This window comes from Drosophila hydei, unplaced genomic scaffold (assembly GCF_003285905.1).
Source record: "Drosophila hydei strain 15085-1641.00,03,60 unplaced genomic scaffold, DhydRS2 tig00000001-arrow-pilon, whole genome shotgun sequence".
NCBI lineage: Eukaryota > Metazoa > Arthropoda > Insecta > Diptera > Drosophilidae > Drosophila > Drosophila hydei.
Genome location: NW_022045643.1, coordinates 6,417,195 through 6,443,957, shown reverse-complemented (window position 1 = coordinate 6,443,957; position 26,763 = coordinate 6,417,195). Strand labels below are relative to the sequence as shown.

The 26,763-nt window shown below is 38.7% G+C and overlaps 1 non-coding gene across 1 annotated transcript; it reads right to left on the bottom strand.

Annotated features, from left to right (window-relative positions):
- Window positions 1-237: 237 nt before the first annotated feature.
- Window positions 238-26,035, bottom strand: LOC111591874. Its single transcript, XR_003944162.1, has 3 exons — window positions 25,468-26,035; window positions 22,962-23,230; window positions 238-283 (listed from the first exon to the last, which is right to left on the bottom strand). It is a non-coding gene; the product is annotated as an uncharacterized LOC111591874 (transcript).
- Between the last annotated feature and the right edge of the window lie 728 nt (window positions 26,036-26,763).

Sequence of the window (26,763 nt, the reverse complement as noted above, 5' to 3'; positions counted from 1 at the left end):
TTCACGTTACTCATGCCACGTCCGCGACACCGGAAACAACCACCTAAAGTGGACACCAGCTGCATTTGCTCTTGTCTTCCGTCTGTTTGCTCTTTCAGGGCTTGGGGCGGCCCTTTTCTTTGCTTTGATGTGCCACAAATTAATTGCCTACAATTAGGCGCTCTGGCAAATGTCACTCATGCCTCACTCACTCAGTCGCTTGCACCACCTCAGACTCTAAGCATTTTTGACACTTACCGCTGTGCCTGCCTGCTTGCAGTGGTAGCTTAACGGCTTGCCAAGTCTGCAAAGAAAAACAGTTTGTTAGTGCCAAAAAAGTTGCGATCAAGAAAAATCCACTACAACACGCTGCCTGACAAAACATATGCCATTACAGCATTACTCGTGTATACTTGTGGCATGTCTGCCACATGCAGAGGTCACTTGACCAAAAAAAAAAAAAAACAAGTTGCGAGAGGCGGGAAAACTTGCTGAAAACTTTGCTTGTATCCTCGACCAAAGAGGGACTTTCTGCTAATGAAAAGTGTCTGCCGCTGGCTCTTGACAAACTTTTTCATTGACTGGACCCAAGTCCAGTTCTGCCAGCGGAAGTTACTTTACTTTACATTTTTTTGCAGGTTCCCCCCTTTTTTATTGAAATAAATAAAAGCAAATCGAATTGGGCATGAGAGCGAAAACAAGTCGAAGACCTGATGCTCTATGAATTGGAAAAGAAAATGTTGATAAATTGTGATAATATTTATTGTGAGAATTTAGATTGAAAGAAGGTCCTTGCAGCCAGACCTCTATCTATTGAGTTCAATTTAGATTTCAAAATATCTCATCAACTTTCATTTGAGTCCTGGAATTGTCATTTCAACAGACTTTTCACAGTTCACAGCCTTCGCTATTAGTTGAATTTCTTTTGAAAAGCGATATACTCCCAGTAAGCCCCGCAATCATTTCGACATTCAAGTCTATTGCTAACTGACTAGAGATATGAAGTGAATACTCTGGCTACAGTCTCTATTGTTGCTCAAAGTTTTCGTGCCAAACAGAAATTACATTTTGGTTCGCATTTGGGTTTTTATTGTTGGCCAAGTCCCTGGCCACTTTCCTAATGGCCAGCACAAAGCACTGACCAAAAGATTTATTATCAACTGTCAGTTTTGCTCGCTTGCTCTTAATTCCCACACTCCACATGTAAGCATATAGATATATCCACACACACACACACGCACACACACTCTGTCTCTGCTGATGCTGTCTCTCTGTGTGTCTGGCCTGCCTGCTGCAAAAGCATTTGTTATAATCAAAAGTTCTTGACTATATGCGCTGATTGCGCTCTGTGCTTTGATTTCTCTGAACTTTCGCAAATAGTTTTGCCATTTTGCCAACGCCAAGTCGCGCCTCATGTCGTATGCGCAATTTATTTGGCTTAACGCTGACAGTTCAATAAGCCAGCCCCAGGCTGTCTCTCTCACACACTCTATGGCTGTCTGTCTCTATGACTCTTTAATTTTCATAAATAACCAAAAAAAGTAAGAAGAAAAGTTGTAGGCCAGCAACTATTGCCAACTACCTGAGACCCTAGCCACTAATTACGCATACGCCACGTTGCGGGGTTGCAAAAGTTACAAAAGTTCCTTAACCTAGCCTAGTCGACTGCCATTTCAATAACTTCTGTTGCAGTTCCCATATAGCTACGGGGGATTTAGCCCAGACTAGACACACACACACATAGAGCAACATTTTTGGCTACCATATATCGTTTTAACATAATTTCTGTGGCAAAATTAACTTTATGAACTGTTGAGCGAAACGACAGCCCGGCAGCTCGGCAGCTCGGCAGCTCGGCAACTCCACAACTGGCAAATGGCAACTAAAGCTAGAAGACAGTCCTTGGAGCGTGCGCCGCACAACCTGCCACTTAAAACAAATAACAAAGTTTTGCTTAACTTTGCGGCAAGTCGCTCGATGGGCTCGAATCGTTTGCCTTTGACTTTGCCTGCGTCCTGCTAGCTCCTGCCGGCTGTCTGCTGCCAAGGAGCTGCCCTAGTCAGGCCCTGTCAAAATTATGGCCAGACACAAAGCAATGTCGTTGTGCGGCTTTGTCTTGGGCGTTGCAGGAAATCATCCGCAGTACGCGATGCCCGCACCGAGCCCCTCCGCCCTCATCCAGCCTAAATTACGTATGAAAATGGATTTTATTAAAAAAGAACTTGGCGACGGTAAGCAACTCAGCAGCAATTCTGTTTACATTTCCCCATCAACAATAAATTGAGAGCTGTTAGGCAAAAATATAAAAAATAAAACAAACATGAAAAACATTTAGCGACAATCACAAAGTAACTGAAAAACAAATTTGAAACAAATGAGGAAATAGAATAACGGAGGCATAGATATATATATTACATATATGTAAATGAAGAAGTTGAGTCTTAAGCTTCACTTATATTCCACCTGTTATAGTGGATTGCATTCTGAATTTGAAAATATGATGAAAAGATTTTAGCTAATTTTAGCTTTAACCCAACAGCTAAATGGCCAACACTTGCCCAAGCTGGCAAATATTCATAAATATTTGAAGCTTGTGAAAAGCCCAGCTGCTGGCTTTTTGTCAAAGTGAAAGCAAATAAATAGTTTGGCTTTCGAAATCTGCAGAGAGCCATGCTAAGCAAATATGAATTGCATTTGTTTAGCATTTCAGCAGACAGGCTAATTGGAATAGATGTGGAGCCACACAGCCCCACACATGCTGCTGACGACCCACTAAAGAGCAACCAATAAATGTGGAGTTGAGGCTGAAAGGCTTTTGGGCAATTGGCTGCAATGCAGCTTGAGGTAATTGCGCTTGCTTTCAACGCCCCAGCAAAATAATAAGCGTTAACAGCAGAGAACAACACCTATAAGGCACACACACACACGCACACACACATACAGAGAAGCTGGCATTAAAATGGCGCCAAGTTTGGGGCAAACTTCATGAATTTTGAATGAACGCAAAGGCAAAACTAAACCCGGAACCTGCGCCTGACTTTTTTTTTTGCTGCTTCGTCGTGCAGGCGTCACACAGTTGGCGCTGCGAGTCCTACTCGATTCGCCGTTGTCGTCGTCATTGTTGTTGCTGTTGTTGTTGTTGTTGTCGACAACCGACGACTACTTAGAGACGCCTAAACAGCTTCATTACTTTTATGAGGCTGGCGGCGCGCTTCGTTGGCTCGGCCCATTGTCTGGGTCTGGGGTCTGGGCTGCCAAGGAGCCCATCCTCGTCTGGCCAGGCGCAAATTTGTTTGTGTAAATTAAATAAAATGACTGTAAAAATGCCAAATAAGCTAATTTGCGGTTAGTTTTTCCTTCAAAATATTCATATATATGTATGCGAGTAAGCTCGTTTATAAGGCAAGCCATAACTCTGGGTGCCCATCATTATCAATCAAAAACAAAATGGCGGCCATTGCTCACTTTAACGGCTCGCCCCATCTCCCTCACTCTAGCTGGCCTGTTGTTGTGGTCATGCTCGTCGCCCATGTTCCGGGCTGCATTTTAAATGCAGACAAGTCTGTCCCGGCTATTTGGCCATGAATTTTGCATTAGAGTTTAGTTAAAGTGCAGCTGGTGCACAAACTAGCTGCGGCAGGAGAGCAGCTGCCTGCAGCACATTGAGCATTAGAGTAAACTTTTTTTATGAAACTATACGAGCAAAGCACTGACCAGGGACGTTTTTACTCTGCAAACGGCTTTTCTTGAAAAGCCCTTTCCAATTGTAATTTGACTAAAGTATTTTAAGGTAACAAGAAGACGGCAGCAGATATGCATAGTAAGAGAATTGTATGCAATTTTTGATTGTGAAAATAAAAATATATAAATTGGTATATACATATGCATTTTTATATGTCCGCGTTGTCTCAGAGCTCTCACATATTTTTTTTACAAATTGCTTTCTCGTAACGAGCCTGTCAAAAGAGCATAGCTAGCCATCTCGCTCTTGCTCAGCAACAATAGACGGCGTTCTGCAATATCTATCATTGGCACTCTCTCTCGCTCACTCTCACGAAGTGAGAGTGTGTGAAGCGTGCAACTAAAACGCAAACTCACTTGGATATTTTTACACAACTTCATACAAGCTCTCACTAATACTAATGCAACAATAGAAGCCAATCAGCAAGAATGTGAATGGAATTAGGAAACTGTAAGCAGCAATAAGAGGAAGAGGGAAAGGTAGAGGAAGAGGCCGACAACGAAAGCAAAGAAAAATATTTTGAGTTAAATGAATTATAAATATTTTTTAAATAATATTCACATTAATTATAATTAGAGCAGATCATTTAGAAGGATCTACTATGCACATATGAATAGAAATGTAATGTTTCTTATTATATTTGAAGGTAATTAAAATTGCTCTATAATTATTGTATTCGGTTTGTATTTCATAGCTTTAGTTAGCTTAGTTTTAAGCTGACATTAACATATTTTATGAATATGTATATATAAGAGACCATCTCCAATACGCTTCACAAACAAGCCCCTCAATTCCCATAAATAGATAAAATTAAAAAATCAAAAAAAAAAAATAAAAAGCCCATTTCTGATAGCCAAATTGTTTAGAAATAAAGCAAAAGCAATAAATTCTCAAAATACACAACAAAATTATAAAAAATATTACAAAAATCCAAAAAAATCGCGTATACAAATTGCAAATGAGTTGCATATCAAACGATCATTAGCATTTTGTAGGCATTTTAATTGAAAATTTATATGGCCATTGGCGGGAGCCCAACTTTTATGTCAACTGAATGAACTTGGCGTATGGCAAACGGGCGGAGCCAGGGGGCAGATGACACGGGGGCGTGTCCAAACTGTGGACACGCTGTTTTGCATATCAATCTGAAAATCAATTAGAACTTGCCGGCACGCGCCAGCTGCCCAACTTTTTTCATTAAAATTAAGCGCCAGCTGAGAGGGAGCGTGGGGGAGGAGGGCAGAGTCGCTCAACCTGAGTGGCAAAAACTTTTACAAAAATGTATAATTACGAGCGTGTACATAGAGCGTTTACATTCAGTGAATATCTCTCGCCCACAAAGCCCGCTTACAGTTTGCATCAGACAACAAAACAACAACCACATCACGGATCCACACATCCTTTCAGCTTGGCGCTACGGCAACGGTTTATAGAGAAAAAATTTGCATAAAGTGTGCATAAATTATGCCGTGAAAAAAAGTTATAATACCATACTTACAGTACCAGAGTTGAGAGACAAGCAGCAGCAGCAGCAGCAGCCACAACTCTGCTTCTATCTGCTCAATAACAAGAACATCCCCATCCACTCAAGCTCCAAAACAGAGCTCTCTGTTCAGGTGTGTGTTGGCCTGGGACGCATGTGACAGAAACTGCGCAACTTTTAAGAGGTGGACTGGAGGTGGAAGTTCTGTGAGGGGGGCTAACAAGTCGGGTCTTCACTGTTTACACTTAAGCAAAACAACAACATCGGCAAATTTGTTTAACAAAAATTTCATAAAATAATGCAAAAGTTTCATCTGCTGCCGCTGCTGCTATAATTCATGCCCAGGCAGCTGTTGTCGCCTGTCGTTGGTTTTACACTTTCCGCACGGGTCGACTGCAACTAGGCAAAAGTTGGCAAACGCTAAAAATGTTCATCAATTCATTAAAGTGCCGAGCAATAGAAATTGTTTGCCCATCAAGCGCCATAACAAGCAGCTGGTGCTGCTACTACGAGTTAATTTGTCACTTCTAACAGTCAGAACGGAAAGTTTTCGGCCATCAGCCAAAATCGTTTTGCTAGTTAATAATCAAATACATGTTTCATCATCATTTGGTAGAACTTTTCGCTTTTTTTCACTCTGCGTGAATCAGAAATAATTGGATAATCAAAAGAATTTAACTACAGTTTAGATAGAGAACAGTTGCTGAATAAGAAGAGAGAGGGAGAGAGAGAGAGAGGGAGTAATAGAGATGTGTTGCTGAAGAAGCTTTGCTATAATAAATTGAAATGAGAGTCATGAAAATCGCGTAGAAAGGTGATATATAGAGCGACCAAGTGAAAGCGTACGAGAAAGAGATAAGAGAAAACGAATAGTAGTCAGAATACTTTTGCCGGGTGTGCCTGACTAGAAGATACCCGTAATCTTGTGCCATGTCCATAAAATGCAGCTGAGTGGGTTTAGTACTCAAAATGTAAAGTCCCCTAGATATGTTTCATTTCAGAATAAGCTCCAATGAGCACACTCAAATAACTAAATTTAAAAATTATGAATCTGCACGTCTCTAGCTAATGTAGATAAGCAAACTCCAAAATATTACCCTTCTTAGCGTGTTTTATTTGATTTTCATTTGTTTCCATTTCGATTAAGAAAATTCGAGCGTATTCAAATAGCAATTAAAATAGAAAAAGGCTGGGCATCGTCGGTATCGATTTGATCCAAGCAAATAATACCTACGAAAGCTTTTTCTGCGCCTTACCCTAATTTCGCTTAGTGCTTCGGCTGCAGGGGTTCTACAATCCAAAACCAATTAATTCATTGTCTAAGCCAACGGCCGGCCAGTTGCTAACACCTGTCAGTTCGAGTAGCTGGCGTCCACTTGCACCTTAATTGAATTCGTGTAAATCGTCCGGCATGAGAGCAAGTTTTCGTCCTCCTGCCCAGTCTGCCCGTGCTGCCGTGTCCGTCGCGCTTCGTTTTGCCCCGCATAATGAGGACTGACAGGCGACAAGCGTAATTAAATTTTATTTAAGTGTTACATGCAAATTTTTCGCTCAGAAAAGTTCCATTTGAGGCCGACAGGCGGACACGTTCTCAGTTAGGTTTGGTCTTTGTCTTTGATTTGTTTGGGGCTTATCTGGCCCCAGCTTTGGGAATGGGGCTAATTTATGAGCTAGCCGAACCGCGGGCGGTCTGAGACACCTCTGATGTTAGTAGCTCTTAGTGCTACTTGATTGGGGGTACTAATGTCTCACACGCAACGTCGCTTATTGATTCCACCCTTAGATATTGCGCATACGCCGCGTGTACACAACCCTCTAAGCCATTAGCGTCTGCTGCAAGGGACTAGGCCATAGCCGTAGCTACAGCTACACTTGATTATGATGGAAGATGTGCACTGGCCACACAGACTCTCAAGCAGCCCAGACACGCTACCCTTTCTCTCTCTCTCTCTCTCACTTACGTCCTCTCTTTCTCGTCCACTACAAACAGCTGGCACTGACAATGACATATTGTCGTCATTAACACTTTCCTTTTGTGTGTCTCATGTTGCATAAGCATTTTTCTTGAACGTACTGCCCTGTTTCTCGCTTGTAGCATTTGTGCTGCTGCACTGATTTGTGCTGCTAGCAGAAATACTTTGATTGGCAACTGAGTCAAGTGAGCAGAGTCACTCAATTGACACAGAAATTCGTTTGCAACCCAGTTGCAACTGCAGCTTTCAGACTGATTCACGACAAACTGCGCCCAATCGACGCCAACAGCAACAACAATGACGCCCACTATTTAGCCAGAACCGAGATTGGGAGTAGGTGCTAGTCGAGCTAGTCGGCAAATGGCTTTAATTAGCCTATTGCCTTCTACATGCAGCTTCATTTGCATAGCTGTTGAGTGGGAGCTGCAGCACGCGGGAAACAGGTTGTTATTATTTATAATTATATTTCATATACTCGTATACTGTGCACTTTGTGTATTTTGACTAAAGCTTAATCACAAATGCGCTGCCAGCAAGTTTTTCCACTTTTCTCATTAGCTTATCTGGCTAGCGTTGCACGCGAATTAATGAGAATTGCATAGAAAGGCGGCTTTGTCGCAGAGAGAGAGAGAGAGAGAGCAAATGAACTCTTGTGGCAGATATATAGATGCTTATTACTGTCTTTGTTCATTAGCTTATCTTATTTTCGTAATATGTTAATGAAAGAGAATCACATAGAAAGGCGAATATCTATAAAATAGAATTGTTATCTAAACCATAATGTAGATAAAATATGATTGCAAATGTAAAGTTATATTCAGTATTTATTGATTTGCTTACATTGATAAAGATCTCTAAAAAGAACTGAGAATTGCATAGAAAGGCGACTGAATAACTAACTTAGCAATGATGTTGTTTATGGATTGCAGATATGTAGCAGGAATTTTCTGCATTACTTCATTTGCTTAATTTGATAAATTAATAAAAGATGAACTGAGAATTGCATAGAAAGGCGATATTGTATTAGAAAGAACTGGTATCTTATGCTAATATATTTTTGTAAATAGATAAATATTTATTTTTAGTATATCTTTATTACTCGACTCATGAGAATTGCATAGAAAGGTGATAATGTTTAAGTAAAAACGGAAATAAAAAACCAATACAAAGATTAAATACTATTGAAGACGTAGCGAAGATCTGATATTCGAATAAACTAATCATAAGTTCGTTTCCTAGTACTATTATCTAATTGGAATAGATACTAGTGCTTTAAAAAGTATATTTTATAAGACTAGGCAGTACTATCCACTCGCAAGTCTATAGCATAAATTTCCATAATCTCCACACACATTTTTCTACACAAAAAATAAAACATATTTCAGTGCTGAAACACCTACAGTAAGTGACTTAACAATATAATTGAGCACAATTCCAATTAGATTTAAGGCATTTTACAAATTTATTTAAGGCTGACGCCACAGAGTCGATTGATTCCTGTCTACGCTCCAGTGCATTATAATTAAGAGGCGCTGCAGTTGCTCCACTTTATTGAAGTATTTGTCTGTTGTCTCGCCCCGGTTTGTGGGTCTATCTATAATGCCATTGTCAGCAATAAATAGTCAAGTACATAATACTTATAATTTATTTTTGCATGGCAAATCCAACTTGGCTGCGATATGAGTCGATGCCTGATGCTAAAGCCGATGCTGATGCTGATGCTGATGTTGGATCGTATCATTCGCGCTGCTGCTGCTACTGCTGCTGCCCCCGTCGCACTTAGTTAGATTTATGGCAAAGTCAGTCGAGCAATTTGCGTGGGTAAACATGCACTAAAACTCAATTTAGAAGCAGGCATATATATATATATATATTTATGTGTGTGTGTGTGTGTTTGTGTGTGGGTCTATATACATATATATATATATTTAGTGTAGTTACAGTGCCAGCGAAATGTATGCTGACACAGCGCGCAATTTAATGCGATTTAAGCGGCGCAAATTGAGCGGGCCACTTGAATGCTTGTCGAAACTGAATGACTGAATGACTGAGGAACAACAACAACAACAACAACAACTGATAACGATAACGGCCTCGCATCTTAGCAGAGTGCGTCCTTGGTGCCTGCCTCACTTTATTAAATTATACACTGTAGATACTCTCTCCACGCCGCTTTCTCAACTCTCGCGCACACCAATTAATCCCAACTGGATTTGGCATAAAGATAAGACAACAGCCTGCTCCTTCTTGTCGTCATATAGCTGCAGGGAGAACAGCATAAAATGAAGAGAGAGAGAAAAAAAACAAAGTATGTAAGCCTCCCTCTTGGTGGACTCGACCATTGCGCCGCTGCTCCCAAATGTGCCATTGGACAATTTTCAGCGCGTGGCAAGCCTCTAAACGGACCCCTTCCATTTTTTCATTCCCCATCTGCCACTTGATACCAGCAGATAAGTCATTTTTATGTGACACTTTGCCTTAAATATTTCACATTTCTCTCTTTTTTTTTGCCTACTTTTCCGGTTTGAAGCGGCACTCAGCAGGCGCCATTACATAAAGCAGGCCAACAGTCTGGCAAAATATTCTACAGCTCCCACTCGCTGTCGCTTGGTCGTTATGTAGGCGACTGGGCAATGACACTATTCTAGCATATATATATATATATAGCGGGAGAAATATTAAAATGGAGCTCGCATTATAATGGCAGCCGCGTCTTAAATGGTTTATGATTTGGCGGCACAGATAAGCGCAGCAGCTGAACGCAAATGACCTTCATTGGCAAGCACCAAAGAGTTGCTTAAGCTGATGATGTTGAAAAGACATTAGAGCTAAGTGAAAAACCAAGCTTGACTTGTAAATAATAAAATTTGTAGAATTGAAGCGCGTTTAATGAGCAGCAGAGCAAACTCAGCGGGAGTAACTTTTGGAATTGCTACATCAAGAGAAAGTTGAAGATGGAGCAACCTAGGTGTATGTTGCTCCGAGATGTGGCTGCAAGTCTAGTCTGTTTAAGATCATATAATATCTCTTAGCAATATTTAAGTTTATTAAAATATATTTTGTTATACTTCGCCCTTGCAGTCACTCAGCTGTATTGTCTCTTCACAACTCACAGAGCATCACCTTTCTATGCGATTTTCATAAATTATATTATGAGTAATGACCTGCAGCTCTAATTATTTTAAAATATTTTTAATTTTTAATTATTTTAAATTATTTGAATTTGTTTTAAAATATTTTTAATAATTTTTTTATTTTTATATTTATTTTTAAATATTTTTAATTACTTTCAAATATTTTATATTTATATAATTCTTTTATATATTTATAATTTAAAAATATTAAAAATAAAATATTTTTAAATAATATTTGTATATATTTTAAAATAAATTAAATATAAATGATAACAAATATTCAAAAAAATGAAACAACATATTTGAAAATAATAGATAAGAAATATGTTTTATTAATTTTATAATATTTGTGATTTATTTTTCAATATTTGTTACCTAAATGGATAGCTCTTAATCATTATATTAAATGTTTTTGTGCCCAGACTTCTGCCTATTAATAGGCATTCTAGCATCGCAGAGGCAATTTTGCTATTTGTCTGAGATGCAGCCAAGCGAATCATATTGGGAGACAGGCGCAGTGCGAAGCATTCGCACATCAAGTGGCCGTCAGTCAGGCCAAGTCAGGCAGTTGGTCAAGTGGCGTGACAGCCGCCGCATCTAGAGCCGAATAGAGCCAAAGCTGGTCAACATCATTTGCCACATTGGTGCTAGAGCTGTGGCTGTGGCTGAGGCTGTGCCTTGGTTTGGCTGCATTTTAGCATTCGGATTTGGTCAGTTTTTGCAACTTGTTGGCTTTAATGGACTTGACGCGTTGCCCGCCCCGAGTTGGCGATGCAAACAGTGTCGAGTCGAGTCACAATTTGGAGTGCGTCTTTCAGCCCGACCAACTTGGCCATAGCCCGGGCTAACTGGTTTCTCAGAATTAAGCAATTTATAATTTATTTGGCTTTTATTTATTTTTTTTATTTTCTCATTTTTGGCTGGAAAATGTACTCGTAATTGAATTGAGTGTCAACGTTGCCATGTGGGCAAACATTTCAACAGCTATGCTTAATTATAAGTCGGCGACTTGAGCCCATAAGCTCAGCTCGAGCCGGGCTCTGTTGGCCAACGCGTATAGAAACTCAAACAGTCAACACAAATTATGATTGTTATTATTTTTACGCATTATTTACACACCTTTCTGGTCTTGTTTACATTTTGGCTACGCCACAGCCACAGTCACAGCCACAGCCACAGCAGCCCCAGCTCCAGCTCCAACTCCATCGACATCTACGTCTTCATGATGCTGCAGCAGCCCTCTCCACTCCACCTGAGCTGGCCTAAGCCGCAGCTTTGCAGCCCGCTCACGTCCGACCGGACACGACCTCGTCATTCTACAATTTCAACGCCTTCTCTCTCGCTCTGCCTCTGCCTCTCTGCATATCCCTCTCGCTCTCCGTTTCAAGTTACATTTGGGCCAGTTGGGGGAGTGGAGAGACATCAATTGACAGCAGCTCAATTTTGTCACGGCTCGTTTTTTCGATTTCCACACTCGATTCTCGATTGTCTCTCGCCCGCACTCGCTTTGCGTGGGCAAATTGTTTCGATCGTTCATTTTTTAAGAGGCTTTTGTTCGCATTTGTTCACCAAATGAATTAAAAACTACAACATATGAAATTGAGTCTTGGAGCATTACGGATTTACCTATCAACATATCATATGTTGCTATTATTTATATGAAGAAAAAAACTAATTCAATGATAACTTTATTTGATTTATTAAAATGATGTAAAAACTGTTTATTTCTTGCGCACTTTCTCAGCCTTCAGTTGTAGCTGCAACACGCTGACTAATCGCCTTTAACCGAACCGGTTCAAAGGAGAAAATCCAATTAATTTTTGTATATGATCTGGCTCACAAATGAGCACATCTTGCTTAACTGACATATGAGCTGGGACAGTTGATTTCTGAGCATCTTTTATTTTATTTAAAAATGAATTGTTTACTTTTTATATTTTATTTCATTTCTGGAACACTCAGACTGTCTATGTAGATATCATATGTGCCTTAAATTGCCTTAAATTGCATCGCTTTTAATGCATAATTCTAATAGATTTTTGACCAAAGAGCCAAAGAGGTTCAAATAGCCATCAAAGCATAGCATAGTTATATATTAAAAGCTCTAGGACCTTTAAGTAAAACGCTTCAAAATAGGAAATCCAAAAATTTGTTCATCTGAACTGCCTCACATATGGAAACATCTTGAACAATAGACATAAGACACTTTAGATATGAAGCAAAATGTAGTGAAATTATTTCTTCATCTCGAAGTTTAATTTTATTGAAACATTTTCATTTCCATTCATTAGATTTCAGATGCACGAATTCACGTGTGAATCGCAGCAAACGTTCTTTAATAAATTAAATTTTAATTCCAAATTAAATCATATTTTTCACAGTTAAATGAATGCAAATATTAAACGAAAAATCAATTTACAATTTTCTTTTAGCTTTGTGCAAAAATCAAAATTGATTTCAAAGACTGTGAAAAAGCATGAATCGAACTCGAAATCCGCTTTTGTTATTATATAATATTATATTTTGATATATTTCATAGAGCTATGCGCTCAATTAAATGTTATTTTCATAATATTTTAATTAAATTTCGCTCAAGTAGATTTTCTGGCAAAAAAGCTTTCACTCTATGATTTTTTACACTTGTCTTTTACACAATCATGAATTTAAAATACATATATTTTTTATATAAATGTATATTTTAAATTGAATTTGTGTGCTGAATGCTCTTTGGGCTTTTAACAGCATAATAAATAAATTGCTCGCTTGACTGCATGGCAAACAACAACAACAAGAAAGCAAACAAATTTTACAAATTTTTTGTGAAAATCAATTTTCAGTAAAACTATATATATATATATATATATATATATATATATATGTATATATATATAGAGTTTGTATGCATATAGTTATGTCTGCGCCTGGACCATAACGATTAACATTGGTTAATCAAAATAAATATTTGACGCGACTTTTATGCAAATCGCATTAGGCGCCAATGGTCAGCCCAGAGAGAGAGAGAGAGAGAGAGAGATGGAGTTAGACAGAGCCAGCAGCTGTCTAGTCATTTTCATAATTGGCCAAAATGCCAACACTGAACCGCATAACTATTAGCCAGCGCACAAGCTGACAAAATGACAGACAGTTGGACAGCTGGACAGTTGGACAGTTGGACAGTTGGACATGTCGAGCTGTTGTCCATTTGGCTGTGGAGGGACACTTTGCTGGACAGGCGCCTCCTTTATTAAAATTTAACGCCGCAAAAGCGTAAAATTGCCACATTTATCTGGCCCTGCCCCTCACTATGCGTGCAGCATATAACAGTTCTGCTATTTTTTTCTGTAGAATGGCACAAATTGACTTTTGATGTTTCGCGGTTGATTTTTTTTTAATGGTGCGTTAAAAGTTTATTAAATTTTTAAGTAATTCGCATTCGGGCAATGCCATAAAAATAATTTTTCAATTATGCTGCTGACAAAGAAAGAGACAGAGAGAGAGACCGAGAGCGCGACAGTTGTTAGTGCTTTACGGGCTGCTGCGTTGTCCTCGTGTAATGAAGTTTTAAATGAAGTGCGACAACTAACGAAGCAGGCGAGAGGGTAAAGGATACCGAACGCCAACTCTGCTGTGACATTTTGTGGCAATAATGTTGGCAGCAGCGGCAGCAGGGGCAGCTGCTGCCACACATGGCACTGCATGCAATTTTTGGCAGCACAAAGTGTTGGCCAGACACAGGCAGAGGCACAACGAACCCAACGGCTGCTGGCATAAAGCACAGCTTTTTCTGTCTGCCTCGACAAGGCCTGTGCAACGAGCTATTAACGCAACTATCGCCAGACTCTTGTATCAGTCCGTGTTGCAAACGATACAGCACAATCTGTGCAGACACTTTCCAGCACTCGCTCGAGCAGGGGCAATACAGATTCTCTGCTTTTCACTTGCTTTAAAATAGTTGAAGCTTAAGCAAATATCATTTTAAAAACTGTAATCTTCTTTTTCATTGTGCAGCTTATAAGTTTTAAGACATTCATAGTAGTTCTTGACAAAATTAAATTTGTTTTTGCTACTGAAATAAAAGGATATGATTCGCAAAGCATTCCTTCTGTAGATTTCTCTGGCATTTTTATTATAACTTTGAACTGTCTGCTGTCAGTTAGTTGTATAGCTTATATATATATAATATATATGCTTTGATCTAATTAATTTATTTGTGATATATGTCAAGCTTAGCTCTTCATCTTTATATCATATTTAAATAGATAAAAATGCTTAGCTTTTATTGCTAATGGAATGGCTTTATTTATATGGACAAACGAATAAACGCAGCTCGATCAGCTCAGCCTTTCATCGAGATCGAGTATATATATATTTTATGGGATCTGCCACAATTGCTTTTGACTGTTTCATACTATTTTACTAAATCAAATTGGCCTGAATTTCTATTTTAAATATAATAAATAATTTCATAATAATATTTTCATTTAAATATAATAAATAATATAATAAATAATTTCAATATATTTTGCAATCATTTCGCAAAATATGTTTGAGATTTGATTTTCAAATAGAATCTTTACAACATATTTTTCCAGAATCCCTTTACTCATATTATATATTATTATTATAGCTAGAACTTTAGATTTTTTAATTATATTTTTATTATTATTATTTTTTATTATTTTTATAGCTAGAACTTTAGATTTTTTAAGCAAAGCTTGGCTGAGGTTAAGGTCTCGCTGCTGTGGACAAACTTTGTGATTGTAAAATTTAATATTAGACCATGAAACAAAACTTGTTCAAGCCAAAAACAGCAAATACACCTAGACAATACAAATCAAAAAATCTGTTTCCAAGAACATCTGCTTGAACTATGAAAACTTTTAGCAAAGCGCCAAAGTCTAAGTGTCTAAATAACTCGCAAGTCAGCAGTTATATATAGAAATCATGCCTTATATGATATACAGCTTGAGCAGCTATCCTAAACCCCGACTATTGCAACATCACCTATAAATCTTTATTTGCAGATTATAAAAAAACTGTAAATGTATAAGAAATACCCAAGCAAAAACCTGTGTAAATTGAGCTGGAACAGTTAAAACTAAATACTAACTAAAGAAATAACTAAGAGAAAACTGGCACTTTCTTAACTTTTCCAGCCCTAAGAGCACAACATAATTTGCAGATTATTTGAAACCGAAAAACTTGTATATTGTCGCTCTATAATTTCGCTGAACAAGTGTTGCCATTTGCATTAAAGCCATCAACAATTTGCATAATAAACGTGAACGAAACTCAAAACAAAGCACAACAAAATGAAGCGCGAATTAATTTTCATTAAAAAAAACCCACAACAAAAAGAAATATATAATAAAAATACATATATATATATATATATATCTATAATACGAATTTCGTTAGCACCTCGAATTTTGGGCGAGCTATAAAAATACCAAACGGCAGACAAAATAGACAATTAATTATGGGCTACAAATAATAGCAATAAAAATTAATAAGCATTAATATGAGTTATGAAATATTTAATGCGCTCTGCTCGCTGCTTTCGGCAGTAGCCAAACTTTTGCCATATCATTTTCATTTGCTGGTCACAAATCACAGCAAGTAATTATTATTTATATTAGGTAACTTCTAGGTGCGCAGAGTGTGGGTGTGCGTGTGTGTATAAGAGTTGCTGTGCGCGTTGCCAACTATTTCGCTTATCTTTGTCGCTTGGTCTGGCAAGAAAAAAGTTTTGCAGCAACTTCCAAACACAGCAATGGCAACAATAAAATCAACAAATTTTTACAGCGTCGTCGGCTTTTTGTCTTTGAAACACACACACACACAGAGAGAGGGGGTTCACACACGCACACCTAGTCAAGCATCGTCTAGGGCGCTTTGGTCTAACAGTGAGTAAGAGAGAGGCGAGCGCGCAGAGGCAGGCGCTGGGCCCGTTTGATTGGAATTCGCTCGCAACAAAGCAAAAGCTGAACAACAAAAAAATAGCTAAAAAAAGCTAAATTGGCAGCGACAGATCAAAAGGTGCCGTCAAAAGTGTTAGACGACAAATAGTCTGAGGGCTCCACATATACACACATATGTTATTATAATTATTATTATTTATGCAGATGTCGCTGACGGCCTTGCATAATCATCGATCTGACCTGCCGCTTGGCTTAATATTTGATTGGCGTTTAAACTGTTTTGATCGCGTGTTGTCGTCGTTATAAATTTTCTCAAATTTAACATTTGGACAAAACTTTTGCCTTTGATTGATATGCATAATTAATGAAGCGCAATTACTCTGCAGCAGCAGCTGTGCAGCAGAGACTAATTGCAATTGGCAGCAGCTGTAAAAATCAGTCTCAACTCAGTCAGGTGTCAAGTGGCAGTCAGACCAGGCAACAGGACAAGCTGGCCTGTTCTCTGCACAAGTTTCCCATTTTTTTGCTCACTTGACAAAGTGAACACAGGTGACAGAAATTAGCCAAAGGTGTTGAGTAATTGGAGCTAAAATTGATGGGAGGATGCAAAAAAGAAGAGCACGAATTCTTTAGCAAGCTTGAAGAAGTTAGCTGCAAGTTTGTCAAAGAAACTTTTGGGTCCTCTTCGATTTGGAAGCAAAGGAACAAATTTTTGGCCCCAAAAACAAGAGACTAATGATGGCTCTGTCAGTATATTGCCCAGACCTGACCGCCTGTGACTTTTTCTCACTTCCGAAGAGGCTCTTGAAAGAAGGGTTCTACGCTAGAATTGAGCTGCAGGCGGCAGCAAAGGAGAAGCTGAACGAGATGTGGAGTGCTTTTAGGATTGGCAAAAACATTGGCAGAAGTGTATAAAATGTGTTGGTATTATTGGAAAGGAAACAGTTTAGATAGTCATGAATAAATAAATACTTTTTATATCGTTCAACTGCCTTAAATCTTTAAGCAGTCTAAGATTTTGAACATATTTAAATACATTTTTTTAATATATCAAAGGACATGGTTTGTCTAATGTTTGACGAAAGTAGAAGACGAGACAGCTTCAGCTCAACTTTACTTTAGCTGTTTCTTTGAGTATTTGATTCATCTTTTCAGCTGTATCTAAGTGCAGCTTCTTAAGGGATTTTCCGACTTGGTTTTTAATACAAAAACCCATTTATAATCAAAGACAGCCAATCGAATTAACTCATACAAAACTCCTGCCACAGCCAAGCTGACAACTGACAAACACTCACTAGATGATCAGCTTGCCATAAAATCTCATCTCTATTCCAGAACGTTTTCAATTATAACGTAAATTTAGCTTGTTTTGTTTTTACCTACCCTCGATGGGCAAAAACTGAGCCACTCAATCACTTAATTGGAAAATTAATTAAAGTAAAAGCCACGCTTCTATAGTTAATCAAGCAAATGTCAGCTGTGCTCGTTTCGGATCTCCTGCATATATTTATAATTTGGAAATTAAACGATTTGCAAAGTGCGTAGCAGCCGGAACTGAACCGAGAGTGATCCATTGAGCCCGCTCGACCAATCAATCAAATTCAGCAGCTCAACAACAACGAGAAGAGCTATTCCATTTGTAAGAGCGACTACCTAAGCCAGCCCCTACTTTAGTCTAAGCTGCCCGCTTGATTACCGTTCAAAATTGATTGATTAAATGCCGTTGTCAACCGACTCCAACTTCTAGCTGAGGGAGTCCCGCAGTGCTCGTCTTCCAGTTGCTGTCAGCGCTTTTGTCAACCGTCATCGACGACGACGACGATGCAGACGACTGCGGGTAATCCCCTGGGCTTCAAGCGGATACTAGGATGCTGTGAAAAAAACACATGTTTGCATTTTAATTTAATTACTTACAGCATCGCAAGGAGACCAAGAGACACAGCTTCAACACACACAGAGAGAGAGAGAGACACTACAACACTCCTACAACAATTTAATTGATTAATAAAGAATTGTCAAGCAAACCGAATTTTCGTTCACACGTCCTATGGTGTGGGCGCTAGCACTCAACATTGACAAGGGTTGCCAGATGGCACTCAGATGTAGCGCCCAAAATGTGACTAAATTATGTCCATGATAATGACACTCGAGGAGCCTTATGAGGTGTCTCATTTGTATGTGTCAGCTTGGAGCTGAAAACTGCTGCCCTTTTATAAAGAGGGGGCGCTTAAGTGAACAGAGTTGCCAGATTGATTCGAAAATAAAATGTAAAATAAGAAAATAATCTTAGGTGCACTGAATATTTAAAAATTTAGTTCAAGAACAGAAATTAATGAAAAGTGTTCTTAAAAGAAATGAACACAATGCTGCCAGACTGTCTAAATATTTGTTAAAAACTATAGAAGTTTACAAATCTGTTTAATCTATTTCAATTAAAAAAGAAATCAAAATTCATTTAAAAAATAGTAAAAAAATAATAGAGTTGCCAGATTGACACAATAATTATATATGCGGATTAGGGTTTTGAAAACAACTGGCAAAAAACCTTAATGTACGCATAACATTTATATGCATGTTTTTACAGATAAAGAAAACAGTGTTGCCAGAGTGTTAAATTATTTTAAAAGATATATGGCAGTAAAAGCAGTTAAATGGGCCGAAACATAAATGTTTTTATGGTACCCAAAGAGCCTCCGTCTATAGAGGCAATCAAAAGGAAAATGTATTATAAATCACACTTTGGTGTTGCCACATCGAGTGCAGCCAATGCAGTCAAGTTAAAAGTTTCTTTTACTTTCATCGTAAATCTCAACCAACTGTCAATTGCTCGAGTTCTATGGCACAATTCAGTAAGTGGTTCTTCATAAATCTCGGTAGCCCACAGTAGATTGCCCAACGCCCGACCGAAGGTGCACAGAACTTATCTGGCGTGTCCCCATAATTGGCTACAACTAAAATTACAAAATCAAGTATTGCTCTAGCTTATAAACAGAGCTCTTGTGTACACAAAAATCAGATTGAACAACTCGATACAATGTGAATAGCTAAAGCCGCCGCCAGATAACCCAGCGAATCGAGTGCAGAGCGAGAGCAGCCACAAATTGAATCTAATCGTGCGGCTATCTATGTGTAATTACAATTAACTGAGCGAGGGAAAACTAACGAGCTAAAAAGATAATGAAATATATATGTATATATATATATATATGTTTGTGTGTACATAATGATTGTGTGGGCCGAGATAAGCTAGCCAAAAGGCAGGTTCATGTGCTCGAGCAGGTGGGGAAATGTGCCAGATTGGGTAGCCATTGCGGTAGCCCCCAGAAACAGTTGCCCATTTTGGTAATCAATCATTGTCAATGCCGTCAGCCGTTGCTGTCAATGCGGTTAAGGGTGCAGGAGCTGACAGCAACTTAAATTGCTTACAACTATGCGGCACTAAGGGCAGAATCTTAAATTGTGCGAGTGAAAGGAGCAAGGCGCAAGGAGAAAAGTCGCTGGGACAAAGGGAAAATGAGGCCAATGTATGGTAGCAGAAACTAATAAAAATCAAAAAGAAATCAAATTAAATAAGCAACAACAACAAAAAGATGGCCAAGAAGAAGCAGTTGAGAGAGACGCATAGCATAATGACAATAAAGCAGAGCAATTACAGCGAAGCTAGGCAGGACGGCGATGCGATAAAGGAAGACGAAGGCTAAATTAAAGCGGGACTCTGATAAATTTCCAAAGCAGACACAATGAAAAATACAACAACAACAAATGAGTAGAAGACGAAGCAGAAGACGCAACGACATAAAAATGCGTACAGCCAAGTAAGAGGAAAAGTCAAAGGAAAGCCAAGGAAAAAAGGCGGCGGAAGGAAATGCCATTATGACGTAAATGTGCTAAAATAAAACAACATGGCGGACAACGACAACAACAACAACACAGCAACAACAAGCTGCAGCAACAACGACGAACCGTGTCGAAAGCGAGCAGAGCTCCCCGCAGCGCCCAGAGAGCATAGTCCTAGTCCCATAGCTATGTGTGTGTGTGTGTGTGTGTGTGCGTTTGGGGCTAATGTCAAAGTCAATCTTGGGAAAAACGCGTGGCGCATAAACATACAACAAAATAAAGTACAAGGCGACGGCAAAGGCAACGTTAAAACCAACCCCCAAAAATCGTTTTGGGGACTCGAACCCAACAGAAAAGAAAAACCGACAACTCGATTTTTCTTTTGACTAAAGAAAAATTACCGAAATTAAAGCAAAAGAAAAACAATTTTCCAGCGTACGTTTTATTTGTTTTTTTTTCCTCTGTTTTTTTTTCTGCTTCTCCTTTCCCTTTTCTCACATGTGCGAAAAAGGGTTCGGACGAAATCCTTCGGAGAGCAACAAGAGAAATTGTTTAAAATTGCAAACTGTAAAGTGGCAATGAGCGTCAGATGAAAATGTTAAACACGTTTTCCGATTGTTTTTATTTCTTTTTTCCGTCTGTCTGTCGCTTGTGATTTGTCTAGGTGAAGAGTCAGAACAAGCCGCAGCAGCACCAGCAGTAAAAACACAACAAAAACGTAAAGAAAATGACAACAAAAACAATGGAAAAACTGAAAACGAAAAACTTTAGCAAAATAGACGAACTGTTGATGCTCTAGCAAAGCAGTCACTGGACTTAATTCTGAAAAAAAATTAGTTTAATATATTTATATTAATTTATTTATATATTTTTTATTTTAAAAAATTTTCTGGAAGACTCATAAATATTCCATTATTGCATTAAATTGCTAAAGCGCAGCCAACTTAATGCTGCACTGAAGACCAAATCTGGCAACGCCAAACTCAAGTAACAGTCTGTGAACAACAAAAAGCTTAATGATATAATAAAAACAATTTATAGCACTCATAATTTAGCTTTTATTAGAGCCGAGCAACTTTGCCAGTGTTGCCAGATCTTAGAGAACTTAAATTTTGGAATATTCTAATACGAAAAGTCTACAGAAAACTCACTAAATTTGATGGACTCCGCCGTGGATTTCCTGCAAAACGTTTGCAGCACAAGCAAACTTGATAACAAAGTTAACATATACCCGACTAACGGTTATTGCGATAACTGCAAATACTGGAGCAACGGCTGCAACGTCTACAATTTACCTCTCATAGTCGCTCGCTCGCTCTCTTTGTCCCTGGCCCGCAGAATTTTCCCTTTTTTCCCTGCAGTCGACACTTTTGGGGGTGGTTAGATAAAATGTGGAAATTGTTGAAAACGTTGCCGAGACAGAGCCTGGCAGAGCCTGCTGCATCGTTATGTGCCCGGGTTCGACGGACTTGGACGCATTTTGGGGGTGGTTGGCGAAGGTGCGAGACGCCGCCATTGACGTAGCTCTTGTGCTCCATGTGCTGTGACCATGTCCTTGCCAGCCCGCCAGTCTGCCAGTCTGCCAGTCTGCTGGGTGCCTGTGAGCCTGGCAGGCATTTTCAAAATTTTCTTGCCTCTCGCGCTGTGGCGCAGCCGAACAGAAATAATAATAACAACAACAGCTTCAAGAGCGCCAGCAACAATTTTTGCCACTCATAAAAAAGGAAATTTGAACTTGGCCTGATGTATGGACGTCCGGGCCAAAAAAAATAAAATCAAGTAGAAGGAAAACTGCCAATGTGGACGACCACTGCGGCAAGCGAAATGAAAATGCCAGACGGTAGCCCTGATGGCCACCGGGTGGTGCGGCACAGGCAAAGCCACAGCCACAGCCACAGCTACTGCAGCAGCAGCAGCAGCAACCACAGCGTGAGCCGAGAGAGAGAGAGGCAACAGGAAGAGCAATGAATTTCACTCGAGAGTTGGTGAAAGTTGCCCTTGAATAGTGTTTGGGATTATTTGTAACCCCCAGCCCACCGACTCCCCTTCCTCTGTCACCGCCTTCCCTTATCCAGCTCCTTCCGTCTTTCAAGTCTATTTTCCCTCTATTTCTGGCAGCCAATTGAGTTCGTTTTTAGTGTTTGCAACCGAATTGAAGTCAACAAACAAACTAGAGCCGAAAAAAAACTACAAATAGAAGCTGAGCCCATGATATAAGAGTAGAGTTTTAATAGCTATATTGATAACAAACTACTTTGATGCCAGAGTGTTTAGTGCGAGATTGGATAGAAGTTAAAGAAGTGGTTTAAAATGGTTTTTGAATTTTCCATAAGCATTGCTATGCAGATTTCACAACATATTCATTTTCTTCTTTCTCTTTTCGGTTTTCCAAAGATTTATTTATCTTCAAATACTCGGCTTATATTTTCAAATATTAAAAACAATTTTGAATAGATTTTAAATTACTTAAAGCTATTTCTTGTGGTTTTTTTTTTCAATTTCTCAGAAGACAAGAGATTGATTTTAAGAAAAATAGAACATGATTCTGATTTAGATTTAAAAATAGTTACATAGTATTAATATATATAATTCGTTTTTTTAGAGAAAACTCAAAAGTTTTGGATTTGATTTGATTTAAAAAATTTTTTTTTCATGTATTAAATTTTATTTTAAAAAAATTTTAAATTTAAAAAAATGGATTTTAGAATTAATAAAAAGTAATAATAATAAATACTTTTGTAGACTGAATAGACAAATAGTATACAAATTTATATAAATTATAAGTTATTCGTTTAATCTTTTTTCTAGATTTTTATTAACTTTAAAATTGTTATAGATTTTTATTTGTTACTGAATTTTAATAGATTAAGCTAAAATATTAATAAAACTTACCAGTTTTCGTATAAATTGCAACTATTTGTAGATAGATTTTTGTTTATTCGATAGGCTTTTTATATTATAGTTATTGCACTTTAGTGAAGTTAAAAGATTTATGTGTAGGTCGTATACTTTTTGCATTAGCACAAAACGGAACGGAACGGTTGCAATTGCTTCTTAATTATTAAATTATGCGTAAAACATCGAGTGAAGATTTATGAGGCTTGCTGAAAGTGTGTGTTTTTTATTCGATTATTGTTTTTATTTTAATCCATTTTGTGCGCCTGTAAGAATATAGATTAGTTATTGACAAGCAATTAAATAGAGAGAGAGCGAGGAAGATTGAGAAAGAGGAAGAGAGAGAGAGATAGAAAGCGAGCGCTGGCACAACAAAAGCCGGCTACAAAGAGGACGAAAGATAAACGAGGTACGCACGTGGCAAAACACACACACACACACATAGCACACACACAAACACACACCAGCCAAGAGCAAACAATAAACAGAGAACGCCGAATGGCAACCAGGTGCGAGTTTGCTGGTCCAAAAAGGGAGGCAAAGAGTAAACAGCAAAAAGCAAACGGTAAACGGGAAACGGCAAACGACAACTGGCGTTGGCCCTGGCCCTGGCCGCCCGGCAGGCTAAACAACTAAATCAAATCGCAGCCAAGTGGCGGACCCACACAAAAAAAAACCAGCTGGCAACGCTCTAGTCCCTATACCCCCGCTCAACTAACTCCCTCTCCGCTACCTCCGCCCAGCCCACAAACATTTTACGTTGAACAATTCGAGTCCGCTGCCCGGTTGGCTGCCTCTCAATGGGCTCTGGGGCAAATATTTTAAATGCGCAGATTTTTGGCATGTTTTAGTGGCAGTTCACGTTTTGAATTGTTGGGAGACTAGCAAACTGGGAAACTGGGAGCTGGGCACTGGCACAGGCACAGGCCCAGGACGTGAAGCAACTCGTTTCACTGACAATTTAATACAAAAATGCCAAATATTTCAAAAGGCGCACAACAATTTGAGTTTCTCATCCTCTCTCTCCCACTCTCTAAAGTGTTTGTTATAAATAAAAACATATGATAAAACTAACTGCAAATTGAAGCTCTGACATTGTATGAGATGAAGAAACATTTCTGATAACAAGCCAATAAAGTTTTCATATACAAATATTACATTATATATTTTATTTATTTCTTCAGATTTTTTTAAATCTGATATTTAATTTATTTAATATGTATAAATTAAATATTAGATTTAAAAAAAATGAGGAAATAAATATATAAAATATATAATTTTATTGTTTTCTTTAAGTTTTCCTCCTATTTTTATGTTTTATATAATTAAAAAAATAACAAAAAATATTGAAAAAAAATTAAACTATTTAATTTAAAATTTTTTCTAATTTCTCTTTTGTTTAAATTTTAATGTTTGTAATATAGATATCGTCACAAATTTTAGTAACATTTTTTTATAGAATCAACTATGAGCGTAACATTTTTCTATTACAATTTTCTTTCCCACTATCTTAATTTCCATTTAATTTCTCTTTACATTGAATGGTATAAATAACATTCCGTTATTCCCCCTTGGGATTTGTCCATATTCACATATGCATGCACACATATTAGAAATTTCCCTTGACTTTTAGATTGTTGTTGCAGTTTAAAGTGGCAGCCCCGTTAAAGCAATGTAAGGAAGGATTCGCTTTGCGCTTTGCCCTTTACGCCGTGCGTGTGTTCCCTTTTCCGTTGCTTCTGTTGTTCTTCTGTTTCTGTTTCTGTTTTTGCCTTGCCAGACTAACTCAATTAAAGCAGCAGACAGGAGTTGAGTGCTGACTGCCAGCCAACATGCAAGAGCGAGAGCGCGCACATGAAGTAGCTGCTAGCCCTTTGGCTCATAGAAAAATATGCATTTTAAATACAAATATATATATATATGCACGTATGCAAGTGTATATGCTAGATATATTTTTTCTAAATTAAAAATATTTGCCGGCAAGCTTAAATTCCGTTTTGTGTGTGCTGTTAAAGCTAAACAAAGCGTGTCTACTAAAATTATCTAGATACTTTTTGCAGTTCTGCTAACAACAACAAAAACAAAGCGTGTCTGGCATGTTTCTAGCTGCTGCCGCTGTTGTTCTTGTTGTTGTTGGCAGCTCGTCTCGTAAATACGCTAAAACGACATAAAAAACGTTATTCGTAGTCTGAGCTGGCGACAGAGACTTTGCCGTTGCCGTCGCCGTCGACGTTCGCTCTCTTTTGCTTTGTTTGTGTTTGGTGTTGTCGTTGCGAGTTTTGTGCAACTGTGTTTTGTTCTTGCTTTTGTGTTTTTTTCTCGCATTTTCCGTCAATGATTTTTGCTTCACTTTCATCAAACAGCTGCGCTCCACAAGCTCACAAAGTTTTTGCTATTTAGATACACACACACACACACACACACATGTATACACAGTCACTCACGCACACACATTGTAACACACACACATAGTAACTCATGTTGGCAAGCTTTTGTCGTTTACCGTTTCGTTGTTTTGTTTTTTATTGATTTCTTTTTGCGTTGCGCGTTCGCCGCCGTTCGGTTTGCAAATGCCGCCAAAATTGCAATCAAATGCAGTTTTTATCAGTTCGACTCGCGCTCCTTCCACTTTGTCACTCTCTCTCACACTCTCTCAGCTATTAAACTCCCACACGCGATGGTAGTAGCGTCGACTGCGCTGCCGCTGCTGGCCGCTGTCTGTTAATTAAACGCGCGACTTTTTGTTATTGTTATTAACACGCCGTACGCTTTGTTATCAGCATTCGCCGCCGTCGCTGCTCTTGCTTTCGCGTTTCGCATTCACGCATTCTTTTACTTCTCTAACACACTGCAGCCACCGACCGACCTGCTGCCCTACGCGCTGCTCTGCTGTTGTGCGTTAGCGTTTGCTGCGCTGTTTGCCGCTAATCGCTTTGGTTTCTGCCGCGTTGCGTAGTTTTTCCGGTGATTTCCACTTGCTAACTGACATTTCTAGCGACTTTTCCAACCAGACCGCCGTCTGTGTCTTCGTTTATCGTGCCCATCGCGAGCACGTCGCCAAAAAGTGCGACAAAAAGAGCGCAAAAGAGACAGAGAGAACAAACAGCTGTCTACTGCGCCGGTCACAATCGGAAACGTTTGCGAATTGCGAGCAGCCGAGCTGCCAACTCGTTCCATATTTTGGGCGTTAAGTTTGAATCGGCGAATGGCGATGAGCAACGAGGAATGACTAAGGAGTTCAAAAAGTTTATTTTAATGCAAGCTTTAAACATTTGCTTTGTTTTTTATAAAAATAAGTTACAAGTGTTATTTAAACTGTTTTTATTAAATCCAATTGGACTTCAATTGGGAAACTTGGAATTTGAAACATTGCATTGCGCATGAGCTTAGAGCGAAAGTATTTCCTATTGTGGATTTTCTCTGTAGTACGCGCGTAGCAAGCACCAAGTACACAAAAACAAAGCGCCCCCAGCCCCCGTTAGGGATCCAGCTAAGGGTGGCTTTATAGCAGCTATGTAAGCAGATTGTAAGACCTGCCGGCCGGCTCACTTGTGGTCAGCTACCTAAAGGGTCGAAATGCTTCTGTTGTTGACAAATGCCACTGACATTGGCGACTCTGTTGGACAATACAGCAGAACGACAAAGCAGCTAGCTTCATAGTAGCTGAAGTAGGCTAATAATTCAGCTAGCATTGACTGTTAGACCAAGACAAGGTAGTCTAAGGACATAAAGGATATTATAAAAGGCAAAAGATACTAAAAATGTGAAGAATTTTCAATTAAACTTCGTAGATATTAGA